This window comes from Macaca thibetana, chromosome 10, assembly GCF_024542745.1.
Source record: "Macaca thibetana thibetana isolate TM-01 chromosome 10, ASM2454274v1, whole genome shotgun sequence".
Classification (NCBI taxonomy): domain Eukaryota; kingdom Metazoa; phylum Chordata; class Mammalia; order Primates; family Cercopithecidae; genus Macaca; species Macaca thibetana.
Genome location: NC_065587.1, coordinates 54,766,695 through 54,786,381, shown reverse-complemented (window position 1 = coordinate 54,786,381; position 19,687 = coordinate 54,766,695). Strand labels below are relative to the sequence as shown.

General features: G+C 41.0%; 1 protein-coding gene across 2 annotated transcripts in view; it reads left to right on the top strand.

Moving 5' to 3' along the window:
• The window catches only part of SYS1 (SYS1 golgi trafficking protein), a 398,294-nt gene that overhangs the window by 161,842 nt on the left and 216,765 nt on the right, over positions 1-19,687 (top strand). The window contains exon 1 of one of the 2 annotated variants that reach the window (XM_050806602.1): positions 6,098-6,101. The exons of the other annotated variant lie outside the window; for it this stretch is intronic. The gene's annotated coding sequence lies outside the window, so the exon portion shown is untranslated. Of the gene's footprint in view, positions 1-6,097; positions 6,102-19,687 lie in introns of those variants that run through there. 2 annotated transcript variants of the gene reach the window in all.

The following is a 19,687-nucleotide window of genomic DNA, read 5'->3' as shown; positions in this document are numbered from 1 at the left end:
TCTAGTAATAAAGGCAAACTGTGAGATGGGAAAAATATTTGCAAACTACATACCAGATAAGGGGTTAATTTTCAAAATATATAAAGAACTGCAACTCAATAGCAAAAATAAGTTTACGCACATACATATATACATAGCAAAAATATGTTTATATATTTATATATATAAATACATTTAGGCTTACATTTAGGCTTACAATTAGGCTTACATTTAGGCTTACATTTAGGCTACATTTGTCTAGGAAGCGAGCCCCATAAGGAACTTCTCATAGTCTTATTATAAGAAGGTAAAATTGCAGGGGACAATGTTCCTGTTTTGCAGTAGTAAATTACCTTCTCAAAAGGTGGTTATTTTGTCCACAGGGGACTTTGGCAATGTCTGGAGACATATTTGGTTGTCACAACTGGGGCAGATGTGCTTCTGACATCCAGTGTCTAGAGACTGAGGTTGCTGCTAAATATCTAACAATGCACTGGACAGTTTTTCACAACGAACAATGATCTGTCTCCAAGTGCCAGTAGTATTGATGTTGAGAAACGCTGCTGTCCTGCCTCACTGACTCATAGCTGTGCATGGCCTCAGAACACCTCAATGTAGGCTGAAGCGAGTAATGATGGGAGTGTCTGCTGGGAGTATCCCATGCTTAGGAGTGCTGATCCTTGGCTCACTGGTTTCACCCAATAAAGGCATTCCTTAGCTCATGCCATGTGACCTTGTGGAATTCATCCCATGTTCTGCTGAATCAGGCAAATAAAGTTCCCTTTTAATTCTAGTTAGCTAAGAGTTTTTCTCATGAAAGGATGTTGAATTTTTATCAAATGCCTTTTTCCTCATCAATTGAGATATATCTATGGATTTTCTTTTCAACCTGTTATTTTGTGAATTACATTAACCGGATGTCACGTTCATTGTCTTTTTTGGGCATCATTTATTTATATGCTTCAAGAAAGTGGAAAGCCTTGAACCAAAATGGCCTGGCCTAAAACAGACAGAGAATATAAGGAAAGATATATTTCTAGTAAACATGGAATATACATTCCTGAAAATCGTTAGGTTACAGAGTTTTGCTTGCTACAAATAATAGGGCTTCTAGAAAAAATAGAGTTGAAGTAGAACATTCAAAACTTGTGCAGTCTCATAAGTAATACATCAGACAAACAGAACCCACACCCAATAAAAACATGGCCACAGTTTTAAACATCTTCAGTTCCTAATAAAGAAATTCTGTAGTAAATACAGCACTTTACTTTGACAAAAGATGGGGAGTTTGCTTGGTAAGTGGGTATGGTGAAATACTGTGGCTTTTGGGGTATGCACAAAAGGCGGAATGAAGGACATCATCATTCTTGGGACTAAATGTTGTTATGCGGGAAGTCATTGTCTTCTATCTCTTGCTTCTGTACTGGCTTAAAATAGCAATCTGCTGTATTGATTTGTCAGTTCCTCCCTTTTGTAAGGAAGCTGTATAACCTTGGATGAAACTGGATAACTGCAAATTTCTATCCTGATGCTCTTGACATTAAAATCTTGATCTTTGGCTGGGCATGGTGGCTCATGCCTGTAGTCCCAGCACTTTGGGAGACCGAGGCGGGCGGATCACTTGAGGTCAGGAGTTCAAGAGCAGTTGGCCAACATGGCGAAACGCTGTCTCCACTGAAAATACAAAAATTAGCTGGGTGTGGTAGTACACGCCTGTAATCCCAGCTACTTGGGAGGCTACTTGAACCTGGAAGGTAGAGGTTGCAGCGAGCTGAGATCATGCCACTGCACTCCAGCCTGGGCAACAGAGTGAGACTTTGTCTCAAAAAAACAAAAAACAAAAAACAAAACAAACAAACAAAAAAAACTTGACCTTTAATCCACCACAATTGTTTATCAGTCTCACTTGAAGCTGATAGTAACTGATGTGTTAGGCTCACTAGCGGTCTCATCTCTGATGGAGTACAACGTTTAGCTTATTGCTGTGGCAAATAGCATAAGCTCTCATTTATTTGAAAATATTTTATTATTTCAAACTTGTCAATATTTAAGGCATGTCTTTTATTTATTTATTTTTAAATTTTTATTCATTCATTTTTTTTGAGACAGAGTCTCCCTTTGTCGCCCAGGCTGGAGTGCAGTGGTGCAATCTCCGCTCATTGCAACCTCTGCTTCCTGGGTTCAAGAGATTCTCCTGCCTCAGCCTCCCAAGTAGCTGGGACTGCAAGCTGGCTAATTTTTGAATTTTTCGTAAAGATGGAGTTTCACCATCTTGGCCAGGCTGCTCTCAAACTCCTGATCTCAAGTGATCCACGCTTGTTAGCCTCCCAAAGTGCTGGGAATACAGGCGTGAGCCACCATGCCTGGCCTTAAGGCATTTCTTTTAAAATCATGTTTCAGATTCTTGTTTCCGGAACATTGAACACAGTATTAAATACTTCTATCAAGATAGAACTCAGGACAACAGCATATTACATACTTGGTAGGGCAATGCCTATAGGTAAACTGAGATAAGAGGGGGGAGATGAAGTGTGTGTATTTTGTGTGTCACTCCAGAGATACCGTGTTCAATATTTTTGCATTTGATTGGTATTATATGACAGGACAAGGCACAGTCACCTTATGAAAAATTGTATTAACCCAATTTTACATGTTAGTGGTTTAATTCCTTATTTATCTACCATGTATGAACATATTCTGCTTGTTAAAGCACTTGCTTCAACAGGAGAGACTCGTGCGTGTGTGTGTGTGTGCGCGCGCGCGTGTAGCTTTCAGTTAATGGGAGGTGACATCACAGTAATCTTTGCCCTGACAGTGTGCCTGACTGAATAGTATAAGCTGAATTAATGCCCTTGTTAGAGATTGTGGGATCCCAGAATATTTAATGCCTAAAAATCAGGTAACCTGATCATCCGAACCCCTTCTCCACCTTCCACTGAGCCAGACAGAGGTGCAAATGCTTCCTTAAAGGAGGATCAACCAGGAAAAAGTTATGCCTATTCTTTAGCTACTTTTCCCCTAGTTTTAAAGATATGAAATTCTATTTAAAGTATTATCACAATAATATATGTACACCGTATAAAATGTAAAGTGGAAAACCAGGTTTACAATGGGAATCTCCTACATTGCTCCTATTTACCTTGTTTCCTGATACCCAGAGGTCCTGATATGAGAGGTAACTACTTTTAGCTCTTCTAACTGTTTCTAATATCTATCTCCATGTTTCTAAATAACATTCTTATGTATTATTAATGTTCTTAAATTTGTATTCTAAATTATGTATTATGTAATATTCTTAAATTTCTGAAAATTTAAATTTAGATTAAAAATTATTTTATTGTGCTAAGAACACTTAGCATGAGATCTACCCTTGGAACACGTTTTTAAGTGTGTAGTACCATATTAACTCTAGGCACTATGTTGTACAGCAGATCTCTAGAACCTTTTCATCTTGCATGACTGAAACTACTCATTGAATAGCAACTCCCCATTTCCCCCTTCCTGAAACCCTTGGAAACCACCATCATACTTTTTGCTTAAATGAGTTTGACTACCTTAGACAACTCACATAAGATACCTTATAATAGTGGAACCATGAAATTGTTTTCAAATATACTTATGGGTTATTTGTATGTATTCTATTGAAAATATCTATTCAGATTCTTTGTTCACTCTTTAATTGGGTTATATTTTTTCTATTGAGTTGTTTGAGTTCCTTATATATTTTAGATATTAATCCCCTATCAGATGTATGGTTTGTAAATATTTTCTACCATTTCATAAGTTGTGTCTTCAATCTGTTGTTTCCTCTTTTTTGTGCAGAAGCTTGTTAGTTTGATGTAATTTCATTTGTCTATTTTTGCTCTTATTGCATATATTTTTGGGGTCATATCCAAAATATTGCCCAGACCAATGCCGTGGACCTTTCCCACTATATTTTTTTCTAGTAGCTTTACAGTTTCAATTCTTATGTTTAAGTCTTTAGCCCACTTTGTTGATTTTTACATGTGGTGTAAGATAAGGGTCCAATTTTAGTCTTCTGCATATGGAGATCCAGCTTTGCCAACATTATTACTGAAGAGACAGTCTCTTCCCCATTGGGTATTTTTGGCACCTTTGTCAAAACTCAGTTGACTGTAAATGCATGGATTTATTTCTGGGATATCTATTTTGTTCTATTGGCCTAAGTGTCTATTTTTATGCCAGTACCATGCTATTTTGATTACTATGGCTTTGTAGCGTATTTTGAAATCAGGTAGTGTGATGCCTCCTGACAGAAAGATTTGTCACTTTTGCTCAAGATTGCTTTTGTTAAAGCAGTCTGTAACAAAAGGTCTTTTGTGGTTCCATGTAAACCAAAGGGTCTTTTGTGGTTCCCTGTAATTTCCTAGAATTTCCCTGTAAATTCTAGGGCCTTTTATTTCTATTTCTATGAAAAATATCCTTGGAATTTTGATAGGCATTTCATTGGATCTGTAGATTACTTCGAGTAGTATGAACATTTTAACAATATAAATTCTTTAATTCATAAACATAAAATAATATTTTTATTTACTGTGTCTTCCTTAAACTGATAACAACTTAACTTTGATCACATTAAAACTCTACACTTTGATTCCACCCTGTCCCCCTTTTTTAAAAGATGGGGTCTTGCTACATTGCCCAGGCTGGTCTCAAAGTCCTGGGCTCAAGTGATCTTCCTGCTTCAGTCTCCTGAGTAGCTGGGATTATAGGCATGAGCTACTGTGCCTGGCTCCCACATTAAAAATTTTAATGTTACAACTTACATCTTTTTATATTATGTACTCTTTGACAAATTATTGTAGCTTTTATTATTTCATAGTTCTGTGTTTTAGCCTTCATACTAAAAATATTTGATTTACACACCACCATTATAGTATTAGAGTATTCTGAATTTGACTATGTACTTACTTTCATTAGTGAGTTTTATACTTTCATACGTTTTATCTTACTTATTAAAATCTTTTTCTTTCTGCTTGATGAACTTCCTTTAGCATTTTTTTTGTAATACTAGTCTCATGCCAATAAAGTCCTCCAGCTTTTGTTTATCTGGACAAGTTGTAATTTGTCTTTCATTCCTGAAGGACAGTTACTTTTTTTCCTTCAGCACTGTGAATATATCATTTCACTTTCCTGGTCTTTAAAGTTTCTGCTGCAAAGTTCACTGTTAGCCTTATTGGAATTCCCTTATTTCAGGATCCTCTCTCTGCTTTTGATTTTTGACACACTGATTGTAATATATCTTGGTGTAGTGTTGTTTGGTTTAAATTTTATTGAAAGCCTTTGACTTTCCTATACCTATATATTTATGTCCTTTCCCAGATTTGGAAAGTTTTCTGCTATTATTTATTTAAATAAGCTTTTTACCCCTTTATGTCTCTTCTACTTAAAATCTCATAACTCGAATATTTGCTCTTTTGATGCTGTCCTAGACATTTCATAATCTTTCTTCACTACTCTTCATTTTTTTCTTTTTTCTCATCTGAGTGTATATTTTAAAATAACTTTTCTTTGAGTTTACAGGTTCTTTCTTCTGCTTGATCAATTCTGCTGTTGATGCTCTTTATTGAATTATAAATTTCATTCATTACATTTTTCAGCTGCAGAATGTCTGATTTTTTAAAAATGACTTTACTAAATTTCTCATTTTGGTCATTTACTCTTTTTCTGATTTCATGAATTATTTCTCTGTACTAGTAGTATTTTTTGAAGTTCATCAAGCTTGCTAAGAATAATTAGCTTGAATCCTTTGTCAGGCGGTATTGTATTTCTCCACTTCTTTGAGGTCAGTTATTAGGAGATTACTGTGTTCTTTTGAAGGTATCACACCTCTCTAATTTTTCATGTTTCTTGTTCCCTTATGTTACTATCTGTATATTTGAAGAAGTAGGGACTTATTGCAGGCTTTTCAGAGTCCTTCCCCAGTCAGTCTGTCCAGAGATTCTGGGGAGACCATTGGGTGTGGTCTGTGGGCAGGCTTGAGTCCTTGGGCAGCCTAGCCTGGTGCCTGGGTCAGCAGGTGGTTGGACCTGTTACCTGGGTGAGGTTGGGCCTGGAATCTGTATTCATAGGAGCTAGCCTGAAACCCGGGTCCCTGGGGGTTGGTTTGGTCTTGGGGTGGCCCTTGAGCCTGAGTCTGAAGGGGCTGACCAAGTACTGAGATGAGCCTGAAACCTGGGTCCATTGGGCAGGCCTGTGGCCTTAGTCCAAGGAGTTGGGCCTGTGTCCTGGGTCCATGGTGTCTGACCTTGAGCCTGGGTCTTCAGGGATGGTACTGGATCCTCAGAGCATGGGGAATTGGCCTGGTATTTGGGTCTACTGGAATGGACCTGGATCCTGGGTCTGCTAGAGCAATCCTGGACCCTTTGTATTCTAGACTCTGAGAACACAGAATCTGGCCTAGAGTCTGGGTTTGGCCTGGTGTTGTGGCAGCTGTAGTGACTGGGTCTGTGGGGGCTTGTCTGGATCCTGGCATTGCAGATGCTGGCCAGTTTCCTGGAGACATGTGCGCTGGCTTAGAGTCTGGATCTGTGGGGACCTGCCTGGAGCCTGGGTTTACTGGGGCTGACCCTGGGGAGTGGGTGTGTGGGAGCTGGCCTGAAGACTATGTTCACAAGGGTTGTCCTGGGTCCTGGCCACAGGGGCTAGCCTGGAGCCTGGGTCTCTGGGGGCCAGTCCAGTGTTGTGTTCTACTGAGATAAGCTAGACCCTGGGTCTACTAGGGTTTGGGGCCATAGGAAACATCATGGTACTGACTCAGAGAAAGCTAGGGACAGCACCTTTGCCTCAGAGACCACTGAAATTATTCAAACTGGCCAATCTTGAGACACTTACCCTGCCTCACCTGCTCCTTCTTTCAGGAATCACAAAAAGGGTTTGCCCACATTTCTCCCGCACTCTCTCTATCTCTTGATGGAAAAAGGTGCTTCCTATGTGCCCCCCTGCCCTACCCTTCCCATGAAAAGGTGTGACTCTCCTTTGAGATATGTGAGTATAACAAACTCTCTTTTAAATGGCAGTCATCTCCTGATATGTTGGCTTTGTTATACATAAATAATATTAAATACCTAAACAATATTAAAACCCAGTTTTTTAAAAAGGAGCTTGAGAGGCAAAGGACTAGAAAATCAGTAGCAAGGATGTCTGTGGTAGGGCAAGAGGACCGACATGTGAGCGGACACTTACTGTGAAGATTTGTGTATTACATATTAACACCCATTGGGAAGCATCTATGATGGATTAGACACTGACAGCCAAGATGAAACACTCAAGAAGCTGACATTAAGCAGCTTTCTTTTCTTTCTTTTCTTTCTTTTCTTTCTCTCTCTCTTCCTTCCTTCCTTCCTTCCTTCCTTCCTTCCTTCCTTCCTCTCTCTTTTCTTTTCCTTCCTTTCTTTCTTTCTCTTTCTTTCTCTCTTTCTCTCTTTCTTTTTCTTTCTTTCTTTCTTTCTTTCTTTCTTTCTTTCTTTCTTTCTTTCTTTCTTTCTTTCTTTCTTTCTTTCTTTCTTTCCTTCCTTCCTTCCTTCCTTCCTTCCTTCCTTCCTTCCTTCCTTCCTTCCTTCTTTCTCTTTCTTTCTTTCTTTTGACAGGGTCTGGCTCTGTTGCCCATGCTGGAGTGCAGTGGTGCAGTCTCCTCTCACTGCAACCTCTGTCTTCCTGGCTTAAGAGATTCTCTCACCTCAGCCACCCAAGTAGCTGGGATAACCAGCCTTCATCACCATACCTGGAGAAGTAACTGTGCAGCACAAGGTAGAGGACAGTTGTGAGCATGGAAATGCACTGCTCAGATCTCCTGCTGCTTCAGGGTGTGTAACTGATGGATGCCCCCAGCTACTGTCCTCTGCATCTGCCACTATGTCTGTGCAGAAGTCATGGATGCTTCCCTCAGTTTATTCCCAGTCAACAACTGAGTGCGGCCCGAACACTAAGGCAGGTCCATTCTGAGACCTGGGTCTCTTCTGATAGGTGACTTCAGTTCAAGCCTTGTCTTTAAGCCTGGCTGGCACTTTACTAATGTTGTACTTCATTCTGAGACTCTTACTCCTTCCTTCTCTCCTACCTCAGAGCAGGCAGCCCTGCATCATGGTCTCATGCTGTCCTTGCCATTTTGGCTGCCTCCCTTTGCCCCTCACAGGCATTTTCCCTGACATACACTCTTGATTGTCTAATCCTGTCTAGACGTCTGCTTTTCAGAGTGAGTCCTAAACAAACCTACTTACCCATAGTTTTGGTTTGAATAGTTCAGGAAATGATTAAAAAAGGGAGAAGAAGAGCAAGAAGAAGGGAGAAAAGAGCATGCTTTTTCTTTTCCTTAATAGTTATGACTATCAAGTCAAGATGATTAAATTCCATTAGAAACATTACAAAGATTAAGGTATGCTTTTTAAATGAAATGACAATATTCATCACATTCTTAAAGGTTTATTCCCTGTAACTATTATGCAATTATGATAAAAGTGTTAGATGTCAACTTAAAGCATGCTAGGGAATAACTGACTTTTCAACATTTGTTTATAATAGTTACAAATAAAATTTTGGAAGACCTGTCCAGACTTCTACTACCTTTGTGGTCCTTAACTAAATGTGAAATAGTAATCACATCCTTTTTTCAGATTCTAAGGGAAAAAGCCATAAAGGATGGAGAGAGAGAGAGAGAGAGACAGAGAGAGAGAGAGAGAGAGAGAGAGAAGATTCAGTAGTCTTATAGATTTTTCTGTGGTTTTAAATATACAATGTTTTATCTCTTTGTCTTCTTGTCATATTAACAAGCATTTAAGTCTAAAAGGACGACTTGGGCCTGGGAACATCATGGGCAAATTGGAGACCAGTTATCCAAATCTGAGCCTGTGGCACCGGCGTCTCCTCAGGCTTGGTTAAGGAGTTTCCACCTTGAGAGAGAAGAGAGAATCAGGGATGTAGGAAGGTGCAAAGGCTCAGGGAAGGTTCAGCCTGGCTTCTACTTTGTCAATGCCAGGGGACATGGCATTGCAGGGGACATGATTTTGTGTCCCGGGGCACTGTGGCAGAAATCCTGCTAAATACTCTCCTTCAAAGAAAACTGAGATATGCTGCCCCAGAATCAGGGACTGGGGATCAGGGACTCTAGGCAAGCCATCCTAAGGAATGATGAATTTATAATCCCTTACCTTACAATTTAAATATGAAGAGAAAAGTGCTGTGAAGGGTACCATGAAAAATTAAAATAATAACAATAAAAATTCAATAACCCTTGAGCAGCTTAGGGATTATATTGTCCAAATGTCCCCTTCATACAGAGGAGAAGGGTAGTGCCCCTTATGTGAAATGGGCAGTACATATTCTGAGCAAGGATGTCTATTGAGCCACCCCCTTCACTATTCAGAGGCAGATCTGTGGGCCAACCCAATTTGAAAGCTCTGATCTCAATGATTTCCAGGGGCATGGACAGTTCTCAACTCCTTCTAAGATGAATGCTTCTGCAGGAAGGTTTCAGGGGCAGCCGAGAAGGGCAGATCTGGGGCTCCTCACCTCAATCCAAAGTCCACCAGGTCTCCATACACTGATGTTGACCGTTGAAGAAGCAACACTTCTTGACCCCCAGGCAGGCTTTATCATGCCAGTGCACAGGTAAGAGGGTGAAAGGGCAGGACAGAGTAAACTCTGGGCAATATCCAGGTTTCTGTGCAGCTGGAGAAAAATGCCACAGGGTGAGTCAAGGGCAACCATAAGTCACTTCCAAGCATCAGGGCCAGCTCTTTCCATGGATTCCTCAGAGGAAATGTTCCCTACCCTCAACCACATCCAGGATTGCCATGCCTCACTCACTCAGACTCTTCAGGATTCCAGGCTGAACCACGCGGAGGCGAAGGAGGATGGTCACAGGGAGTAGAGAGAGGCTGCTCAGCTTCGTGGTGCAAGAAAAGGGTGTGGGTGCACCTGGAGGCTGGACCCGTCTATGTCAGTTCTGGCGGGGCTCCACCAGCAGGCGGCGCTGTGGCTCTGGGGGCTGGAGGTCAGAGGTGCCTCAACTTGACCCGGAACCATCAGCTGTTTCCTTTCACTTCCAGGAAGAGACAATGTGAAACAATTTGTGCGGTATAATTTATGAGAGCTCTCATGGACTGCCTCTCTTCAGGGTGTTGCAGGGATACCCTGGCTCTTCCTCATTCTGACTTTATCCAGTGGATTTTGAGGCAATAGGAGGGCATTGTCTTTCTCCAGGCTTGCATCAGGTCTGACCAACTCCCCTCGTCCCAGTGTGTATCCAGAACAATTGAAACCCACCCCTCCCAGCGATGTTCACATATGGGTGCATTTGGGGTACCACATCGACGTTGAAACACACACAAAGACAAAGCAAGATACTGTGCTATCAGCAAGATAATTTATAGATTCATAGGAAATATAAATGCATTATGAACTACAGAGAAGTAAGTTTCAGTTGCATTATTAGTGTTTGCTCCTTTGACTCCTGTCTTTACGTCACTGTGACTCTGCCAAAACTTTATTTGTTGATAAAATTAAAAGTCTAACTAGGTCGTTTTGGAATGTGACCCCTAGGCTAAATAACCATTCTACCTCTCTGCACTCCTGTAAAAGTGTGTGATGTACCTACTCACTTGGTGGCTTAGAACATAGCTATCAGTAATGGCGAGAAATGGGTTTATGAGTGCACACAGGAAAATTGGTACCTGTTGTGGAAGAGAGAAATACTGAGGAAAAAGCTCTCTGAAGCAGGTGTTCTATCTATCTATCAATCAATCAATAATCATCATCGTCATTCCTTCCTCTCTTTCTAGTGCAATCTTGTAGTTACCTCCCAGCTGTGTGTCTTTTTGCTGTTTTATGACACAAAGCCAGAGAGTTAATATATCCTTGAGGTAGGACAGTAAAGGTATATTGCTGGCCTTGCCAGCTGAAGGCAAATTGCTTCTGGTGGGCCTTATGGACAGGAAGGGAGGAAAAGGCATTTGCCAAGTCAATGGCTGTACACCAGGTACCAGGAGATGTGTTAATTTACTCAAGCAATGAAACCACATCTGGTACAGCAGCTGCAATTGGCGTCACCACTTGGTTAAGCTTATGATAATCCACTGTCATTCTTTAAGATCCATGTGTCTTCTGCACAGGCCAAATGGGAGAGTTGAGTTTCAGTTGCATTATTAGTGTTTGGGGACGTAGAGGGAATCACCACTCCTGCGTCTTTCGAGTCCTTGATGGTGGCGCTAATCTCCGTAATCCCTCCAGGGATGTGATATTGTTTTTGATTTACTATTTTTCTAGGTAGCTCTAATAGCTTCCATTGGCCTTTCCCACCATAATAGCCCTCACCCTACCAGTCAGGGAGCCAATGTGGGGATTCTGCCAGCTGTTAGGTATGGCTATGCCAATTATGCATTCTGGCACTGGGGAGATGACCACAGGATGAGTCCCGGGACCCACTGGACCCACTATAAGTTGGACCTCAGCTAAAACTCCATTAATTACCTGATCTCCATAAGCCCTTACTTTTGGTCCTGGAGGACCACAGTGATGTTTTGGGTCCCCTGGAATCAATGTTAGCTCAGAGCCAGCGTCCAGTAGTCCCTGAAATGTCTGATAATTTCCCTTTCCCCAGCGCATAGTTACCCTGGTAAAAGACTGAAGCTCTCCTTCTGAAAGAATGGGAGAAAGATTCACTGCATAAATTGGCAGTAGGGTAGTGGGGTCTTTCCTCAAGGGGACCTGGCCTCCCCTTCATTCAAAGGGTTCTGGGTCTGTAAACTGGTTCAAGTCTAGAAATTGATTGAGGGGCCATGATTCTCTGCTTTTATAATTCAAATTAGTCTTTTGTCCATTCAACCTAGAAGTTTTATGTTTGTATAAATTAAATAGCAATGCAGTAGGCCTCCTATCAATTTCACTTTTTAGGAACACTACGATTAATTAGCCAGTGCCAGAGCTCTACATGAGTCAGACTGATTAATGCTTTGCTTCTGCTGTCCATTATGGTAGCTACACCCACCTTGCCTTTGACAGTTGAGTGCTGCCACTTGGTTCCTGCCACCTTGGGCTTCAGTTATTCCCATTGTATTTAAATTTTGTAGTTGAGTGACTGCGGTTCCCACTGTTAGATCTGACATATAGAAAAGAGCAATTACAGGGCTCTTCAAAGATGCAGGTGCTGCCCTCACAAATCTATTTCACAAGGCATTGGTCAAGGGTGTAACTTCTGGACCCTCCCAGCTGGTATGAGTAGGTTTAAAGTGACTAATTCACTCCATTATCCCAATCTCCCTAAGCCTTTGGATCCCTTCCTCTACATTAAGCCAAGGGAGATCAGGCATTTCCAGCTCACTCACAGTGGGCCATCTTTTAATCCATATTTCAGCTAAACAAGCAAATAAACTATTAGAACCTTTTAAAACTCCCTGAGCTGCAACATTAAATGCAAAGTCCCTACTTAGTGGGCTTAAATAAATAAATTCAGCCTGATCCAACTCTGTGTTCCTTCCACCATTATCCCACACCCCTAATATCCATGTCCATGCCTGTTCTCCAGATTTCCGCTCATATAAATGAGAAAACTCAAGCAATTCTTTTCGAGTGTAGTGCATCTCCTCATGGGTCATCTCAACCTCACCTCTAGGGGCCTGCTGGGACTTTAGTCTATTTATAGTTCTAGAAGCAAACAGGGGTATTGGGGGTGGCTCCTGAGGAGACTCAACATTATCTTGCCTGGCAACTGCCTTAGGGGAGGCCATCACTGTCGCATGAGGCAGCACAGGGTTAATCTCCCCAGACAAAGGTGGAAAGGCTGATGGCAGCATGGGTCGGGGAGGTGATGTTGTCACTACTGGGGATGAGGAAGCTGTTTCTTCTGGCAAAAAAGTTCATCAGAGTTTACAAACTCAGTGTCCTCAGCTTCATCAGGGTCCTCCCACATGTCCCCATTCCAAGTTGCAGGGTCCCATTCTTTTCCAATCAATGACACCTGGCGAGGCTGTGCATGCACCTTTTGTTGCAGGTCAGCCACTCGCATGATAAGAGCTTGTGTCTGTTTTTCCACAATTTCAGCTCTTTCTCTAAAGGAGATAAGACTCTCACTCAGGGCAATGTTAACAGATTTGGTATTCAGTATCTGCTTCTGAAGCTGGGAGATAGAATCCCTGAGTTCATCATTTTCTTTCATCACTTTGTCCACTGAACTTAGGAGTAACAAATCAACTTCATTATGTTCCTTGGTTCTCTACATATGGTCAAAGGTATTACGTATAGAGTCACTAAACTCCTTGCCTCTCACAAGCAGTCAATCAGGAGTGTCAAATGAGTTTATTTTGCATAACTCTCTAAACAGTTAATGCCAAGGACTATCAGTGCTCTCCATACTACTATTAAAACTAGAGTCCTTAGCATTTTTTGGTCTAATCATATTAAGTAGCCAACTCCAGAAACCCCAAACCAATGAAAGAACTCCATTTTTAATATTCTGTTCCTCTAGAACCACTCTTGGTACCAAAATCTGTATTAGTCAGAGTTCTGTAGAGGGACAGAACTAATAGGATATGTATATATATATATTTTATTAATCATTAACTCATGTGACTGCAGGGTCTCACAATAGGCCATCTGCGAGCTAAGGAGAAAGGAGAGCCAGTCCAAGTCCCAAAACTGAAGAACTTGGAGTCTGATGTTCAAAGGCAGGAAGGATCCAGCATGAGAGAAAGATGTAGGCTGGGTTGCTAGGCCAGTCTATTCTTTTCACATTTTTTCTGCCTGCTTTATATTATAGTCACACTGGCAACTGATTAGATGGTGCCCACCCAGATTAAGGGTGGGTCTGCCTTTCCTAGCCCACTGACTCAAGTGTTAATCTCCCTTGGCAACACCCTCAAAGATACACCCAGGATCAATACTTTGCATCCTTCAATCCAATCAAGTTGACACTAGGTATTAACCATCACAGTAGTTTCATAGACATAGCATTGAATCTGTAAATTGCTTTGGGCATTATGGCCATTTTAACAATATTGATTCTTTCTATCCGTGAGTATGAAATGTTTTTCCATCTGTTTGTGTAACCTCTGATTTCTTTCAGCAGGGTTTGCCGTAATTGTAGTAGAGATGTTTTAGAGATGTAACCTTTCTGGTTAGTTGTATTCCTAGGTATTTTATTTTATTTTTGTGGCAATTGTGAATGGGATTGCATTCTTAGCTTGGCACTCAGGTTGGACATTGTTGGCATATAGAAGTGCTATTTACTTTTGTACATTGATTTTGTATATCATACAGGAGCTAAGGCCTGCCACAGGGGCCTCACAACCTCTGCCTGGTGCCCTATACTACTGTGGCTGAGCTGGCACCCAAGTTGCAAGACAAAGCCCTCTTTACTCGTCCCTCTCCTATTGTCAAGCAGAAGAAAGGGGTCTCTTTCAGAGCTATGTGCTGCACTGCCTGGGGTTGAGGGAGGGTGATGCAAGCACTCCCTCAGCTGCCCAGGCTAGTGTCTCTCTAGATTGCATGCACCCCATGTCCACTGGCCTCTGAACTCAGCACAGCACTAGGATTTGTCTAGGAGTTGTAGTCCTTGTGGCCTAGACTGCCTTTCAAGTTTATTTAGTTGCCCATAGCATTTCAACCTGCAGTGGCAAGGCTTGCCAAAACTCATGTTCCAACTGCTGGAATGGGTGATTGTCCTCTGGCTAAGGGTCATCTAAATGCTCCCTCTGTGGGCATCGACTGAGTTATTTCTGGTGTTAACAGCACTGAGTTCCAATGCAGAATCCCACAATCACTGAGCTCTCCCTCTCCCAGTGCACGTATTTTCTCTCTGTGCCATGCAGCTTCTGCCGTGGGATGGGGAGGGGGTGGCGTCAGCAATTCAAGACTCTTTCATACCCTCTTCAGTGTCTCCTTCAGCGATATGAAGTTAGATCCAGGTATTGAGATTACTCACCCGATTTTCTGTTTTTTGTTTGTTTATTTGTTTTTTATGAAGGTATTCTTTTTGTGTAAGTAGTTGTTATATTTGGTGTTCCTATAGGGAGGATGATCCATGGAGGCTTCTATTTGGCCACCTTGCTCTGTCTCCAACCTTCTGTTTGTTTTTGTTTTTTAAAACATATAAACAGTTTGTGCTCACTTATAAATTTTCCCCTGATCCATGGAATGTATTCACTTAATTATCTGTTTGGGTATGTGAAACTTCCAATGTAGTTCCAGAGTCAGCTCTATGCATAAAGGTATATTCAGAGAAGAATCAGGTATCCATCTCCATTCTCTCTCTCTTTTCTACACCATTCCTGACACCCTAGGTGATCACTTTCATGGTCTCTTGGTTTTTCCTTTGTGTGTTTCTTTTTTCCTGCATTGTGTAGATAAATGAACATTTTCTTCTTTTGCATTATTTATTACAAGACACTGTCACTTTATAATGTATCTGGAAATCATACCTCAGTTTGTAGCCATCTTCACCGTTCCTCTGAACAGCTGCATAATACTTTGTTGCATAGATGTACTATTAACACCATTTACTCAACAACTCTCCACTGTATAGGAGTGTTGGCTGTTTTCAATACTTTGCAGTTACAAACAATGCTGTAATTAATACATTTACTTTAATTTTCCACATTGGGGCTTGGATTGTCTTATTGGTCTGGCATTCCTACTGTAACTCTTTCAACCAGGGACAACCTAAGCTGATCGATGAATATCTTTTGTGAAAGACTTCTGTATCCTCCTGTCTTGGTCTACATCCTGTGGAAAGAAAAATTATTTGAAATCATAACAGATCATTTCAATTCCAAGCTCTGTTCTTGACTCCAAAATAATTTTCTCATTTATATGAGGAGGGCAGTTTTCTAGCATATGTCAGCAGGGATTTCATTCTAAATTCAGTGGGAAGTTGTGGCTCAGGGCATCTGTTACAAGCTGGAAAGAACCTGGAGCCTCTCCTGGCCCCTAGGTACTCTGCAATCCTGGGGTCAGATACAGATGGCTGGCTAGAACAGAGTCTGCAAGTGGCTCTAGTGTGCCTGAGGTCATCAGTGATGCTCACTGCTCTACCCCTGAAATGTACCCAGAGCCTGGAGAGATGCTATCTGGGCTCCTTATCACAGAAAAGCTTTGTAGTGCCGAGGTCTCTAGGTCTCCAGTGGAAGAGGGTGGTGTCAGTTGAGTTGTGCCCAAAACCACACTTTCTGACTTCTCTACTTATAAGAGTCACACTGAACATTGCAGCTGCCTTTTCTGGGCAATTTCTACCATTTTTTTTAAAAAATGGAAATCTTTATTTTTGTTTCCTTTTTTTTTTCATTTCTCCCCAACAAAGAAGCCAAGGTTGCCCAAATGGGGCCATCAGTATCTGTACAATCAAGAAGTAACATAGTCAGGAATGCTCAGAGGGCCCCACGAATCCTAAATCCTTTATTTTTCTGTTGTTTTTTTTTTTTTTTCCCCAGAAGGTAATGTCAGCTTCAGAAATGGACAGAGACTGTCCAAAGTCCTGTATCAGCTTGGTAGCACAGATGCCCCAACAACAGATTTTGCTACAACAAAATCTGTGGAAGGAAAACACAAAGTTTTTCTTTCCCTGGGACCCAAGATGTACTGAAGGTGGCTATTGTAAACAATTTTCATTCTTGGCTTCTAAGTGTAATAATTTCATTCCTATTTTGGGGAAATTAACCACCATATAAGCCCTGGAAGCCAGAGGCTGTGCCACTCTTTATAACAGAGTGGGAAAATCTGGATGCTTGTTTTCTCTGCCTCCACTGAGAGACAACCTCATATGAGCACATGCTGGGTTAATGTCATCTGATGCACAAACTCTAAACTGGACTTGGGAGCTAGTGATAGTAGGATGTGAACATTTATTCCTGGGACAGTTATAGCAATGTCAGCTGTATTTGACTTTTCAGAAGAGAAAGGGAAATGATGATAGAGACATTGGCTGTGAGACATGTAACCGCCACCTGCTTTCAGGTGTCACCAGTGAGCTCCACTGAGGCCAGTATCTGGCTGATTTTGACTGTGATTCTGCATTCATAACCTTGCTTGCTTTTTCCTTTTCTTATAACTTGGATTTATAGGTTCCTTAATGGTTTTGTGATCCATTTAATTTTAACTGAGCCAAGTCTGACTTCTTTGTAATTAAGAAGTGAATGACTGGGTGACTCTTGTTAGGGAATAGATGTGTGGAGAGCTCCATGAATTACTCCAAATCAATAATCACAGCTGGTGAAAGTTATTTGAAATTTTTTTTTAAGATTTTATTTTTATTGTACACATTTAAGGTATAAAACATGATATTTTGATATGCGTATACATAGTTAATTACTACAGTCAAGTCAATTAACATATTCATCATCCCACATAGATTTCTTGTTTTGGGAAGACCACATAAAATCTAGTCTCTTACCAAATTTCCAGTAGACAATACTAATAATCGAGTGACCCAGTGACTTCTGCTCTGCAATAGCAGTGTGAGGAGATCTGTGGAGATACTCTTTAACCAAACAACCATCTGGGAATTGTCCTACATGCATACATTTATGTTTTTTATTTTTTATTTTTTATTTTTTTTTGAGACGGAGTCTTGCTCTGTCGCCCCAGCTGGAGTGCAGTGGCGGGATCTCAGCTTACTGCAAGCTCCGCCTCCCGGGTTTATGCCATTCTCCTGCCTCAGCCTCCCGAGTAGCTGGGAGTACAGGCGCCCGCCACCACGCCCGGCTAGTTTTTTGTATTTTTTAGTAGAGACGGGGTTTCACCGTGTTAGCCAGGATGGTCTCGATCTCCTGACCTCGTGATCCACCCGTCTCGGCCTCTCAAAGTGCTGGGATTACAGGCTTGAGCCACCGTGCCCGGCCGCATTTATTTTTAAAACTCTACTACACCTTGAAAGAACACAGAGTGTCCATGCCATTTGAGCCATAACCCACTCTGTACTTTCCGCCTCCTCGCTCAGCATGAGGGAAGCTGCACTTGGGGCATGTATAGCCAAGAACAGGGAAAATCCTTTTTCTCCCACCTCCTTGTCAAGGATTAGCGTGTCTCTCCAAGAAGAAAAGGCTGCAAGCATCTCTTAACTTCCCTCCCAGGTGATGCTGTAGAGGTTGTATTGCAGGTGTGTGTGACCAAGAGGTGCGAGGCTCCATTCTTCCACCCAACACCACTTGCATTGTAGAGGGTGTACCCCAGGCATTGGAGGTAAAGAATATTGTGACCCCATTCCCCCTGGCACAGCTAATTAGTAGGATAGAGTTTTCAAGTTAGGGAATGCACGCCAACAACCTCAGAGACCACTGCTTATGCCCAGAACCATGCTGGTAAAACAAGGCTGTCACCCTGAGAGAAGTGGGCCACTATTTCCAAAAAAAGCTCCACAGAAAAATCTCACTGATTTTCCAATGGTGAAAGGCAGGCTATAAGAACAGAGGGCTCCAAAATCATCCCAAAGGAACTGACTATTATCTTGGAACAGAGTGTGAGGAACGTCTAGACTAATGGTGCTCTTGAAAACAATGGGAATTTTAGTGGTAAACCATGAAAACGAGGTTGGCAGCTCCATGGCAGAAAATCTAATGATTAAGGAAACTGAACGTACCACCTGATAAAGTAGCATTTGAGAATTTCCGGAAATATATTGAGGGTAAATTGTCATGAAAAAGGGAGTTGCCCATGACACATTTTAATGCTACCAATTTTGTCATAACAATATGTCAACGTAATTAGAACATATGGTATTATTGAAGGAAATACACACACATATCAATGGGAAAAAAATAAACTTGATGCCTTCAAAAATCTAGCAAACAATAAAGGCAGAATCATACATTATCCAAGAAATATTAGATAAGACAGTAAATGATATTAAGACAGATTACCAGCAATTCAGGGGAAATACTGGATTCGTATCTTACACATTATCTCAAAGTATGTTTCAGATGGTCAAGAATTTAAATATAAGGATTGAACTATAAAAGTATTCAAAGAACACATGAGTGGAGTTTTGTAGAATGTTGATATGGGAATGACTTTCCATATCAAATTCATATTGTTAACCACATGCAAATAAAAAACTTTTGTTGGGAAAAATCTAACATATAGTAATATAAACAATTAGAAATTCAAAAATATGAGTACAATCATGTGATGGGAATAAATATATTCTATATTATATTGAAAGAACTCTTATAACACAAAAGAACACCGATGATCCAATAGAAAAATGAGTATGGACCATGTATACATGATTTATGGAAAAAGTAATGTAAGTAGATAATAGATGCATGAAAATAAATACAACTTCAACCAAAATTAAATAAATGTTATTTAAAACAAACACACAAGTCATTTTTTTTTGTTCCTATGGAATGTTCTTCTTACTACTGATTTTGGGCAAATTTCATTTGCCAGTGGTCTATGTCTCAGTTATTGTGAAATGAATAGCTTGATCTCTTAAGTCTTTTCTCACTATGAGAAAGATTTCAGGGATCTAAGCTAAGGTCTCTGCCAGGTGAAGAGTGAATTTGCAATAGAGGAGCAGAAAATTTGTGCAGTGGAATCACTGTAAGTGAGGATGCCAAGGTGATGTAGAAGACGTTGATGCTGGCAGACTTGACATTTTGTGGCATGTCACTTTATTTTTTATTTTTATTTTTTACCTTTTTTGAGACAGAGTCTCACTCTGTTGCCCAGGCTGGAGTGCAGTGGCGTGATCTCAGCTCAC